Source organism: Phymastichus coffea, unplaced genomic scaffold (genome assembly GCF_024137745.1).
Source record: "Phymastichus coffea isolate CEN01 unplaced genomic scaffold, Cenicafe_Pcof_1.1 PCOF00019, whole genome shotgun sequence".
NCBI classification, from domain to species: Eukaryota; Metazoa; Arthropoda; class Insecta; order Hymenoptera; family Eulophidae; genus Phymastichus; species Phymastichus coffea.
Window position 1 is genome coordinate 988,420 of NW_026706830.1, and position 14,478 is coordinate 1,002,897.

Sequence of the window (14,478 nt, forward strand, 5' to 3'; positions counted from 1 at the left end):
CAAAAACACAAATGAATTTCTTAAGAAACTAGTGTTATTTAGCTCGCTTCGCGCGCTTTTTTTAATGTTTTACTATTATTTATTACATTATTTGAACCTTTTACATGTCAACTTCAATATTTCAATGGACACGAATAAGTCATGAACCTCCTGGTGTATTAGCGTAAATCCTTTTGCCTTGGATTTTCACTTTTGAAAAAAAAAGAGTAAAACAGATATTTATTACCGCGCTAATATTCTTTTCTAATTTAACCTAATCTACTCTACTTATTTCCTACTTTAAAAGGTATGTGTAAAATTGATTTATAAATTTAAATTTTTAAAAGCCTTAGTCATTTTTTCTATTTTTATTTTTAAAATATTATTTGAAATTTTTTGTTGTGTGGCTAATTTGTTATTAATTTTTGTTTGTTTACTTAATGTCCTAATTTGTTTTTTATGAATATTATTAATTTTAATTAAATCTACGCAAATATTTCTTAAGCTAGCTATTTTTTCAATTCTATGCTTATTTTCTAATTCAAGTTTCGCGACGCGTTCGCTAAGACTACGACTGTTATTGTTTATTCTTGTGATATCGGAACTATGATTATTAACCCTATCAATTACGGATATTTAACTGTCCTTTAAATGTGTAATGTTTTCGATTAATTCATCTACCGTGTCGACTACTTCGTTAGAAAAAGTATTAAAACTTACGAACGGTGACATTACAACTAAATGAAAGACCAAAAATTTTATCTATCTAACAACAAAATTTTATTAAAATATAAAACTTATTCGTTAATCTTCCCCTATTTCTGACTAAAATAAATGTATACTTTTAGTCAATAATTTTCAAATACAAATTCAATTTTCAATAAGCACCGGTAATTTTTAGTTAGCCACAATTTTGTAATTTTTCAAAACTTACTTCGATCAATAGTTTTAAATATATCTTTCATTAATTGATTCTTTTTCTATATTAAACTCAAAACGGATTTTATTCTATCTATATTGATTGTTTTATTCGTTTAATCAATTTTCTAAAAATCCCTCAAAAATTAATTTTTATTACTAATATATTCCTTTCTGGTTAGCGACTCAGACAATTTTTGTAAATAAAATACTTTTTCAAATTTTTCTCTTCAAGACAAAAAGACTTTTTTCATGACAATTTTCCTATTCTGATTTATAATTTTATCTTCAATAAAAGTTCATAAAAAATGATTCCTCTCAGAAAACTTTCGTCAAATTTCAAATACTTCTCAAAGCCTTTTCTTAAGCAACTTAATTTTCAATATTTTTCTTTAATTTCATTATTCATTTGCCCACTCAAATTTCAATAATTTTCTAAATCAATTTATTCTTTGTTCCAAAATAAAGCCCATTGATTTTCCAATAACACAAATAAATTTCTAGCTTCAATTCAAATAAACTCCAATTAATTTTCACATTCAATTTAAGCTATCTTCTTGCTTAAAACAAAACTTAATTTTATTTTCTTAATTAAATCAGTGATTTTCTTCCTCATAAATTTGTATTCTCAAAAGAAAAATTTTATTTCTTTACTTTTTAATATATTCTTCACAGACTTCAAATTCAACAAAACTTTAACTATATCAACTTTTAACTTTTTTTTTACTCTGATTAATCACTGATATAATTTAAAGAAAGGAAAACCCTAACAATTTTTTTCTTAACATGTAAGAAAGAATATTTCTAAATTTTCGAATGTAATCCCTCCGGGGCCTCCAAAATTTATATGTGATGTCGGGGTCACTCTCAGGTATGCTTGGAGTAAGCGTAAACTCAGGGTTGTTCTGATTTGGCTATCATATAATACATAAGCCGGAACGAGCAATATTGTTGCGTGGAGAAAACTGTATGCTAACGCGGAATGTAATAATCAAATGTTATTACGAATACTCCAGACTCACGCTTAATGTGTTCTTAAAGGACTTTAATGAAAATTCACCAGACTCGTGCTTAATGCATTTCCAAAAAAACGGATGGCTTAAAGAAAGAAAAGGATAGCCAGATATAAGGTTATACTTACTTTTATTTTATTTAATTATTTGTTATTAAGGCTGCGCTCTCTCTCTGCTCTTTGACCTCTTTCTCTCTCTTTGTCTCTATTCTGGATGTAGTTGAGTGACTTCTAGATTGAATTTTGGCTGACTTCTTGATAATACACTTCAAAATTTTTTTCTATTATGCTTCCTCCAGCACTCACTGGTAGTCACTTCTTGTTAGGCACTTCCTGGTGCTCACTCCCCTCCTCAAGTCTTGTACAGAGCTTTTTATAAGCAGTGGGTGGTTGGGTGGAAATCCCTTTCCTCAGGCCCATGAAGCGATAACGGCCAAATTTTGTATTGGTGGGAAATTTTCTAATCGTATCTAGGATTTCTTTATTGGTCTGTGGGCGTGAAATTTCAGGCAGAGAAAGGGCGGTCCCTTTTTAACTTGGGCCCTTTTCTCCAGAGATGACTCTCGGAGTGCCACTTTTAAGAGCAAGAGTGACGCTATAGTTTATAATTACCTATACAAAATCGTACTAAACTTAGTTAATTTTAACGATACATAGTGATTATTTAATAACTATAAATTACAATAATTCAATAATTAACTATTATAAAAATCCAAAAACTTCCAAGGGTTATTATAATATGCATTACGGTACTATTGTTATTTTCGCTTAAAACATGAAATTATTTATTAGTTATTTTGTTATTCAAGGGTTGAACTGGATAAATGATATATTTTTAAAAGATGCGCATTATGGTACAATAGTAACTTACAAAATTGATAAAATCCATTAAATATTACGGATATTTTCTTAAAATTCGGTGGGGAAAAAAAGTAAATTGCATTTTTATGGCCCCCTTCCATTATCGGCGCGATAACGCTTCACGATGTATACACGATGATCGTAGGCTCCTGTCAACACATCCGCGTGAGACAAAGTAGGATAGAGCGTCGCAGGCTCGGGCCACTAGCAAGTTTTATATAAACTCTTTATCTCGAATGCGTTTTCATCGTGAGAAATCAGGAAGATTCCCGCTCCGTTCTTCATATTTATTTATTAAATTAATATAAAAAAAAGTACTAAGTTACGGCTGGCCGTCACAATAGTATTACTAAATCTGAAAATACTGTTGGCGACATCGAAAAAAGGCTTGGGAGATAATATTTTTTCATTTTCCATTTTGAAACTATCTGATGCACACTTTTTTTTTTTTAAAGAAGTACATCTTTTACTAAATAGTTATTGTGTGGAAGGAATGAAAACAAATGATAAAATGTTATTATTGACCTATATAATTAATTTGCACCTTTTCAGTATAATTCCATAAGTGTGTTGTGTGTGTGTGTGTGTGTAGATTACTATATTATTTTCATGTAAATAAATAATAAAAGAAATATATAAATATTTCGGACTTCACTTCATTAGGAACACTATTCTTTAGTATTCGTCATCTTACTTGAAAACTATTTCTAAACAATGTGTCCAAAATATAAATAAAGGAAACCTATAACAAACGTTTCAAAAACGTTTTCTAACCTTTTGAACTGTCCACACATGAAAATTTTCACGCTAATAATGTTTCTAAATGATTGTCAAATGTTTTGCTACCATTCGATTATTCTTACCTACAAATGTTTCAATGGAATAATGTTTTTGACAAATTACTAACACGTTTTACTAATATTTAGACAATTCAAGTCTCATAAAATTATTCTGAAAAAAACGTTATACAAACATTTTATAACTATTTACAAATGGTTAAATATTTCGTAATAGTAAAATTTTTATTAATGTAAAAGTTTTTAAAACGTTCAACGATTCCCGTTTTTATGTTATTCAGGGAGTTCGAAGTCACAGATAATCGGTAAAGAATAATGAAACATTAGGCTTTACTAATAATGATTTCACTTTTGTTAAAAAAGAAAGAACAGAAATATTTGGAACAAATCTTCAAGTAGATCTATTTGAAAATGCACATTTATTGTTTGATAGCATATAAGTTGTTGGATTAATTTCTATTCTATTTCTATTTCTATTTTTCAATTTCTATGTTTTCGTCTTTTATTTTGTACGATATGATAAGATAAGAATTATAATAATCTTGATAATATAGCAAGAACTATAAATCTTTGATATTTATAAGAATATTGAAAAGACACCTAATACGCAGGTGAATTCAAGCATCAATGGGCAGGTGCGTAGTTATGGACATGCGCAGGTGTAACAGGAAAGTAGTTCAAGATATACTTCTCCAAAAAGTATGTGTGCAATTTAAGATTGTCAGTATGTTCTTTGCTAAAACTATATTTTATTCAGTAAACTTCAAAATTTCTTGAATGTATGTATATATTAAATGACTATTACAGATTACTCGTAGAATTAAACCTTAGTACACAAATGCATATTATAATTAACATCCAGGCATTTGCAAAATTGTCACAGATAAAATAAAAACAACTATTATTATGACATTCTTCTATCAATGTCCAGGTATTTCAAATCTTACCGATAAATGAATACACATTTTTATTCAAATTTTCAATATCCGAATTGCTATTAGAAAATTTTAGCTTACTTGAATTCCACTGAACGTATTAAAAATCTATCGATTTTCTATGATAGCAAAAACTTAAAGAAGCTTTATAACCAGTTGCCTAAAATTGAAAATTTACTAAATTTTGACTTGCACCAGTTAAAATGAGAATTATCGTCTAAATACGATAATTCTGCTACTTGATGCATCGTCGAAAAATGTAACATGTTACAAATGTATCATGAACGTTATCATTCATAGATGAAACTCAATGCTACATTGATATTATACCGAATTCAAATGATAACCATGATTTTGCTTAAGAAAGTATAATATATATCGTTGAATTATTTTCAAGAAAATTTTACATACAGGCATAGTTCTATTGTGAAAATCTTAAAAATTTACGATTTTTCATTTTATAATATCTAATAATCAAATTCAAATACACGTAATGGACATAAATTTAACTTACTGACTTATCATGTTACTTTTCTCGTATTCTAATACCACTGCTGTACTTTATCGGTGTAAGCTATAAAGTAATAAATCTTATTAATTATCAGATCTATTAACATTTTCAGAAAATTTATTATAAACAAACATATAAGAATTAAACATATGAAAACATACTTTTGGCGAATTATTTGGTATTACACTTACACTTTTGTGAGTAGTCCTTGCTGTTGATAAATGTATAAATGTATTTCATAAACCTAATTTCGGAATATAAGATCTTCTTTACATATACCATGAATACTTAAATAAAATATATAATTCACTCACTAACTCTCTCAGGAATTAATAAGACTGTACACAGTATATCCAATAAAGATCCTTGCCCCATTCGCACTCCCATACTTTGCAAAAAAAGTAAAACTTCCATATGAGTAGGCTACTGCTAATACTTATAGCACCTAGACTATTGTAACATATTTTTGTAGCTGCAGGCAAGCATTTTGATATGTTCATTGAACAAGTTCAATTATCGCTTGATAATTTTTATACAAAATTTTTAATTACAATTTATTTTACTTGCTTGCAGCTACAAAATTCATTTCACGATAACCTCTAGGCCCTTAAAGTATTAATAGCAGTCTACTTATATAGATATTTTACATTTTGTGGAAATGTGGAGGGGACAACGAAATCTCTCTAATTGCCCACCAAGATCATAAATTATGAAAATTCATAGACACTAATATTTAGAATTTGTAGCCTAACATACCACCAATACTTGTATTTGATCGATTTTCAAATTATATTTAATTTTAATATTTTATAAATTGACAGACTATTTGTATATAAATACACGCTACAAACTGTTGCTGTAGTTTTAAATATACGATATGAATAGTTGATCCAGTTTGTATATATATATATATATATATATATATATATATATATATCGCATTACCGATATTTGATCGACTGATGGTATGGACTAACACCGAACGCTACTAGCGACGTATAAATCATGTATGAAAAGAATGTTTTGAGCGTGAAAAAAATAAAAATGACATTATCATAAATATACATACGACTACGAGTTAATCAAATTGCAAGAGTTTAAGTTAGTAAAGCGGTTAACAGTAGGTGTATTACGTATATCAACGTAATATCATATATAACTGTATGTAGGTATTCCAACGTATCTGATGAGCACGGTACAATATTAGATGAATTTATTTAAGATTGAGGAAAATAAAATAATATAATGAAAATTTTTTTATATGTAACTTTTTTAAAACTGCCTTGATTGAATGAAATCTTTTTGTAGTTGATAGATGATAATCTGGACTTTCATTTTAACTGATCGAAATATCAATATCAAACAGTAGAAAATGAGAAAACATTTAATGTCGTCCGGAAGCGTTTAGAATCTCCATCTTTTATTGTATAATCAAGTGCGGTATCTACTCTCATCATTTATTTTTCTGAACTTTCAATCTTCTTTTATTAAAGTCATCCAAAAATAAATACATAAATTAAGTTATTATATTTATGAATATTATTTAATGGATCAGTCTATATATATATATATAGTCAGCTTTCATACTGAACGAACGTATTTGCATGTGCTTCAGTATTAGAAACTAATAGATTAAAGAAAGTGAAAGTTTTTACGAGTAAACAAGTTACCATTTTAATCGAACTAAATTTACTGTTTTAGTGTAACAGATAGCTAGTAAATATAATAGCGTAGTCTTTGTTAAATATTAAATCATCTATCAATCATTCTCCAATTGTTAATCATCAATTAATAAATATGCTAGCTATAAATATAATAATAACAGATTGGACTAGATCAATCACACTATCAGTAATTTATTGTCCATTAAATCACTCAATTTGTAAAAATGACTCCTTTTCTTTCTTCAACACTCTGTAACACCGGTTCATAGCTGATGATGACTGCAACGATAAGCGCACTTGGTGGGGCTCAAGGTCATCCATTTCTACTCTACAACTATACAAGGGAATGAAGGAAAATGACTGTACTCCTATATCAACTGAAAACCCTACTTATTGGCCAGTACATCTCAACAAGTTACCAGACCTTATAGATTTCGAAATAGTAAAGTAATAGTAAAGGGTATCAACTGTTTCTAATTTGAAGCAAGTTCATGTCTGAACATGTCGTCGAATCACTCTTCATTAATAATAACACTAAATGCTAAAGTAGTAAGGAAAGAATATACATTGAAAACTACCAACTGGACTAAATATAAGCAATACATTGAACATAACATTCACAGCAATATACCTCTTAAATCTAATAGTAATATAGAAAAAAGCATATAATTCAATGTATTGATTGAAAAAGCTCATAAAAAATTTCTTACAATAGCAATCGAGAAAAGTGATCATCAACAACGAAACCACATAAGCAGACAAATTCAAGAAAAGAGCAGACTCAGAAAGAACAAACAGTGTACTCGACATTGGAATAAAGTAAAACCAAATAGTACAACTAATGAATTAAAAATAATGCTGCAATATAAATAGAAATCGCAAAGTGGAAAAATTCTTAGATTTTTTTTGTATATTAGTTACTGTAGGAAATACAAACGATCTGAAAATATACTATATTTGTGATAAAAATCGCTGTAACTTGATCAGCTTTTAAGCTAGAGAAAAAATAAAAAAATTATTTTGATATTCTTGGAAATAGTTTGAAAAACATTTGTACAAAATTTTTGTAGATGGATTATTTATTGAATTTTACGTATTTGAATAAAACGTGAAATATTTCATTTTTTCAACGTCCATTGCAACATAATAAAAAGTTTAAAATTAGCTTAACAAAATTTTACACTTAATCATCAAAAAGTACTTACAAATAACTTTAAAAGGAGCACTCGCTGATTCTGTGCGACTTATTTTAGCCGAGATAGAAAACTCTGAATCTTTCTAATTTTAATCACTAGTGACCCTATATTAGTTACCACCACTGTATGTGAATTTTATCGTATCTTAAAGCAATCATTATTATTTTATAAACCTCTTTCATCAAAATTATATCATTTATAGTTTTTAAAAATATTTCAGAGGGCGTTACAGTCAGTACATCTCCCCCCACTTTTCATTCTCTCTATCCATTCCATGTTCTACACCGCTAATACCGCTGAATACAACGTCATCACTTCACTTGCAACGCTATCACTTAGTCTCAAAACGGCTTTGATCCAGTAAAATAGCGCAGTCTCGAGAGAGAGAAAGAGAGAGAGCCAGCGAGTTACGCCTGCCTTACCTACCTTTCATAAGATTACTAAGAGCTGATTCTATAAGACAACTAATAAATTCACTAGATAATCGTCATGATGACTTATATTACTTATTTTGAATATACGGTCAAAAACTCATGGGAAGCTTATCAGTTAGAAGGTTAAGACATAGATGATTTTATTAGATAGAGAAATCTAGCAATTAATAATATAATTTCATTTAAGAAATTTATGAAACATCTTGTTTTACACAGAGCAATTCGACAAAGATGTTAAATTTGTGCTTTTCATTTCAATTCTCGTGAAGTCAATTTGAGTTATTCTGTAAAAATGAGCGGAAGCATACAACCATTGGAGTTTATTCCTGATGAAATTTAAGTGAAATTTAAGGAGATGTAGTTACTTGGAGACCAATTCATTCAGCATTTGAAGATCGTATTAGTACAGCATGTATACTTAATCAAAGTCTCTTAGACTGTGACGTCGTGGCAACGACACAGCTCAGGTGCGCCTGAGGCTTAGCGCAGTCTCAGGATTCGTTGTCGCCAGAACTGCGATTTCTCGCCTAAACTGGCGTGGATCACTCGTCAAGAAATTGTCTAAATCGAGAGGGGAAGTGCCACAGAGCCTATACTTCCGCTCTCAGATTCCGATCGAAAGTCGTAATCTTTGAGCTAGAAGCACCACGGGTCCTATCAATAGTAGTACCCGGATTTTCTAATAATATTAGTACCTGGATCCTATCAAAAGTAGTCTCCAGCTAATAAAAAAAGGGGAAACACGAGCTATTACTTCGTTAGAGAAAAGAGAGAGGAAAGTATAGAAATAAAGGATTTTTCTTATTCCCTTATTGTCTTTTTTTTATTAAGAAGTTTTGTTGAGTTTGGTGTTGGATGTCTTCTCCTTGTCCAATTCCAGATTTATTCTGTTATTTGGCTGCTTGGCTCTCTGCTTCTTCACTGATAGCACAATGATGAATTTTCTTCTCTTGATTTTTTTTCCACGACTGTCGCTCGAAGCTCGTACATCTCTTTTTATACACTGGGGGTGGCTGGGTGGTAAGTCCCTCTCTCAGCGTCTTGGCTTTGGGAGGAGTGGAGTAAGCGATGATGCTTTCATTGGCCCATTTGTCTCTTCTCATTTTCCTCACTGATTTTTCGGGACCTAATTGGAGCGGGGGCGTGGAGAAAATCGGAGGAGCGGACGCAGAGGTACAGGCCTTGGCTCGTGAGATGGCTCCTCGAGTACCATTCTCAACTAAGATTTATCCAATAAGCGGATTTACAATAATTTAAAAATTAATTTTTTTTTATAAACTCGATAACTTACAAGCTACTTAGTGCTAGGAACAATATTGTATTAAATTTTTCACTAATCATACAATTCTATTTCAGTTTTAATCGGAGTATTAATACAAAAACTTATGTAACTTAACAAGGCGATTATCTCCTAATTTCTTACAATAAAAATCCGTTTAACAATATAGTGCGCGTATATAATAATTTTTTCTTGGATTTTTCTCTGTTTTTCTTATTTTCTAACTAATCCTAGCTTCGAAATGAGAACTCGATGAGAGGTTTGAGAAGTCATAATTATCCGGGATGTATTGCGATAATGAAACAATTGTATTTAGATAATTTTAATTTTATTTCATTTCAATGGTAAATTTTTGAGCATTCTAAAAGGAGGAAAAATCCGTTGGAAAAGTGGCTTACAGGATGTTAGTCGCAGTTTTATGACTCTCTCCTCTCATCGACATGTTGACACGTGTTAAACACATACAAGGGGGGGGCTACACGCTCTTTGCATGCGTTGGAGAACGCTGGCTCGGATGCAGTCGCGGTTTTATTGTTTTTCGGGGAAAAATTCTAATAACTTGTTTCGGTCCCCCTCGCTTTTGAGCGACTGTTCTCGTTTCTCCGCTTGTCTTAAATGCTATACAGAAATATTAAAATTTTAAGAAAAAAATGGTCCGCCGTCACACTCCCACACTAAAACGGTTGCTTAAGGAGCGCAGTGAGGCAAAGTAATCGTTTATTAAGATGTAGTTGCGGAGCATGGTAACCAAAATTTATTAACATTCATTGTCGGGAAAAGAAACTATTGTTAGATTGGATTGAGGACACAGGATTTTCTTTTGGTACATTGGCATCTGCTTCTTGCGTCTTAATCGGTATATAATGGGGCATTTGCATTGGTATGGGAACTCTACTTGTTTCTTCCTGGGGTTTTTCATTTTCTTTTTGCATTGAATGGCCTAGGTGGATAAGGAAAGTTGTGAGGCTGTTCCATATGGCTCCAAAATGTTGGTAAGACCACCCATAAATGCTATGTAATGCCATACCGTTGATGAAGATTTCTATCACATTTTTAATTATTTGGATGATAAAAAGGATAGCTATCACTCCTGCGCTGAACGTTCCAAACGTCATGAATTTGCCCCACATTCGATTCCAAGTAGTAAGAACTAAGCGTTCTAAAGTGTCCTCGTTGAGCAATTTATTAATTATTCCTTCTTGATCTCTTATCGCATGTCCTTTGATTTCTCGAGCAACATCGTTGATGACAGCTGATTGTTCAAGAGGGTACATGATTCGATTTAGGAGATCCTGCAGATCTTGTTCAGTATAAATACCACTTGTAGCAAGAGTGGGAATATCTTGATATTTCCATGTCATCTGGGAAAAAGGCTTCAGGATTTCAGGTGTTCTGGCGTCTACAGGACGTGGCATGAACTTGTACCAGTTTTCGTTGACATAAAAGTGAGTGGACAGTAAAGCGTTACAATCCACTATTGTTCCTTGAGTCTTGAGTATATGTGTTTTGGGTGTCATAAATTTGGTGACATTGTTATGGACCACTTTTAATTCTTCATAGCATTCGGTCCCCGGAGAAATCTTTACATCTACTAGGATACATTTGACGACATGAACTACTTCGCCAGCCGTTACCGCCATATATCCAGGTCTTTTCATTAAATTGTACGCGAATTGATCAGGTGAATACGTGGCTATTGCTAAAGCATTTTTTAAAATCTCACGTTCTTGCCTACAACGCTGTACAACTACATCTCTGTACAAACTATTTATTTGATTTTTTATGTAACGTTCGACAAATACAAACTTAGAATTAACATATGCGAATATGTCTAAATTACTTAATGATAATTTCTTTGCTACAACAAAGGATGAGACTCCTCTACTGGTTTCAAAAATGAATAATTTTGGGTGTTCGGTTTGAACAATTTCATACCCACAGATTTGTCTTTTCCCTTTTGCCATTAACGCGAAGGTAATATCTTCTGTTATCAAGGAGTATATGCGGTTTTGGTGCTCGTCTATTATTTTGTTGGCTATGCCTTCATATAATATCCCGTAATGATTGAATTTGCATATGTCTCGTGGTATTGTTTTCCAGAAGGTATTACCTCCTTCCGGGTCTATACAAGTTTCTTCGGTTAATGTACATTTGATACCTGAGCGTAGTCTTACTTGATCATTATTTAAGTCAACTGGTGCAGTGTAATCTTGCACGGTTATTTTCACTAAACCTTGGACTACAACATTCTCCCAGGTACCATACGCATCAGAATATACACCGCCGTTGCAACTACCATCGGTTTTTAGACTACCAGCTAGCGTTAATGGTCGGATTACGGTTTGATTAACTTTAATATCGCGTAATATACGTATTTCATCGAAATGTAATGTACCACTATTAAACAAGTCTGAACAGCGTTTTTGGCTAACCTCGACCATATATTCGTGTATTCCATCTTTAACAGCCGAATTATGGGAATGTATTCCACAGTGAAAGATATGACGTTGTAGTTGTATCTTGCATTGTATCACATGTACTTCCTCGAATTGGTTTAATTGTAATAATTGTACATGGATCTGAGTGCTATTAATTTTTCCAGGAGGTATATCGCATTCTTCTACCTCAAGCAAAGAAACGGTGGTGATGTTTAATGATCGCGCTCCGCAATCGTATCCTATGATGGTTTGGCCTTGATATGGAATGGTAGATAAAATTAGTATGTAGAGTCCAAATTTATTCATACCCATTTTCTGAAAAATAAATAATGTTAATTCCTGTGTTAACTATTAATTACTGAAAAGGTAAACCAATAATTAATTTGGTATGTTTGTTCCTATTTATCTTATTACTATTATTTTTCTGGAAAAAGATATTGTTCATTAGATTGATATTCTGGCCCTGTTCGCGTGGAATACTTTAATTTCCCTCTTTTTTTGATATTGTTTCTCGGTAGGATATCTATTATTATTTTTTCTTTATATGGGTAGATTGATTAATGTGTGATATTCTTAATCGATTGGCGTGGACAATTTTTGTTGTATTTTTGACTTCGATTTTTATATTGTGGTTAGGTAACATTCCAACAATTTTAAATGGCTCGGAATAATGATTGCCAAACTTGCCAGGTTTAGGTCCCGATTTTAAAAATACAAAGTCACCTATTTTAAAATTCTTTGGATTAATATGTTGGTCATAATACCTTTTAGATTTTTCTTTGGATGTGATTAAATTATCGTAAGCTAGTTTTTGTATTCCGTTCAATCGGGTGACCAGATCGGTAATGTAACCTTTATAGCTTGGTAGCATATCTCCTTCCCGTAACGGGTTACTTGAAGGTAGGCGCGCTAGGCGGCCAAATACTACTTCGTAGGGAGTGTGCTTGGTACTTTCTTGCACACAAGTATTATAATTGAGCACGGCTAGGTCAAGCCAGTCGTCCCAATTCTTGTCAGCTTCCGTATATTGTTTTAGGAATTCTGCAAGCACATGATGGGAACGTTCCAACGAGCCATTTGATTGCGGTCGGAAAGCCGTAGTTCTTAATTTTTTTATCTTAAATCTTTTCGCAATCCGTGTCATTAATTGACTTAGAAAGTTTTTTCCTTGATCAGTCAGAACCGATTTAGGGCATCCGAAAACACAAATAAATTTTTTAATAAAGGCATCGGCAATAGAGCTAGAGGTAGTGTCATACAAAGGTACAGCAAGACAGAATTTACTTAGGTGATCTTGTAGTGTCAAAATATATTCGCACCCTTTAGGGGTTCTTTTTAGCGGTCCTACTATATCCATCGCTATTTTATCGAAAACCGAGGCACACGTGTCTGTTATTATCATGGGTTGTTTTGTTTGTAAGCGGGTGAGCTTTTTAAGCTGGCACTCAAGACATTGTTGGATACGTCGTTGGATATCATATTTTAAGTTTTCCCAGTAATATTGTTGTCGTATACGATAAAACGTTTTCGAGACACCGCGGTGGCCACCTACAGGAGATTTATGCAATTCGTAAAAGATTTCATCTCGTTTTTCTTTGGGCACGTACTTTATGGTTCCTAAACAGATTATAATTTTAATCCCGGTTCTATGAAATATTTCATCGATTAGGTTTATGCACTCTATCCATTGTGAATTCGCTATAGATTCTGATTTAGCAATACAAATCTCTGTTTGGCCCAAACTAATTAGCAAGTCTTTCAAAATATTTAAAGTATACCGGATATTCTCCCTAATTTGAGTTAAGGATTCAGGATTTTCGTCTCGTATACATAAACCAAACTGGTAATATTTTTTATTTTTTTCAATTTTTTGGACTTCGCCGACTTTCAAGGTTTCATTTAACACTAGTTTGTGATATTTAATCAACTCGCGCGCTCCTTCATCGCAAGGTTGCCCATTTGAGCTTATAAAATAAAGTACATTATTGTTACAATTATGTAAAGGATCACGGATTTTTACGATATTTCTATTCATATTATAAAATAGTTCATCTGAGTCGCAGGATTCATCGGAACTATTATCTTCTTCATTCGCGATTTCTGTATCCTCTGTTGTATCTGTGTTTTCTCGATTCAAGTTTTTATCTTCCAAGTTCTGATTTGATTTAGTGACTCTGGTAAGGTCACGTCTTTCTTTTTCGGAATCTAATGAGGATTCGTCTTTTCTGGAGTAAGCTACTGAGTTAGTAGCAGGAGCAGGTATCTTTTTAGGTCTTCTCCTAGGTCTTTTGGTTGGCAAAACTAGTTTTATAGCGTCTTGCGTATTTTTTCGCGGTCGGCCCGGGAGTCTCTTGGAAGTCGTAATTTCGGGTGCCGTATAACGGATCGGTAAAGGTGGATTTTCGAGAATTTGTTTCTGTCGTCTCGTAATTACGTTAGTACTAATATATGTGT

At 32.0% G+C, this 14,478-nt stretch overlaps 1 protein-coding gene across 2 annotated transcripts in view; it reads left to right on the top strand.

Annotated features, from left to right (window-relative positions):
- Positions 1–4,235: 4,235 nt before the first annotated feature.
- The window catches only part of LOC131675319 (protein slit), a 1,191,763-nt gene continuing 1,181,520 nt past the window's right edge, over positions 4,236–14,478 (top strand). The window contains exon 1 of one of the 2 annotated variants that reach the window (XM_058954254.1): positions 4,236–4,346. The gene's annotated coding sequence lies outside the window, so the exon portion shown is untranslated. Of the gene's footprint in view, positions 4,499–14,478 lie in introns of both variants that reach the window. The other variant, XM_058954253.1, reaches the window with a different exon arrangement.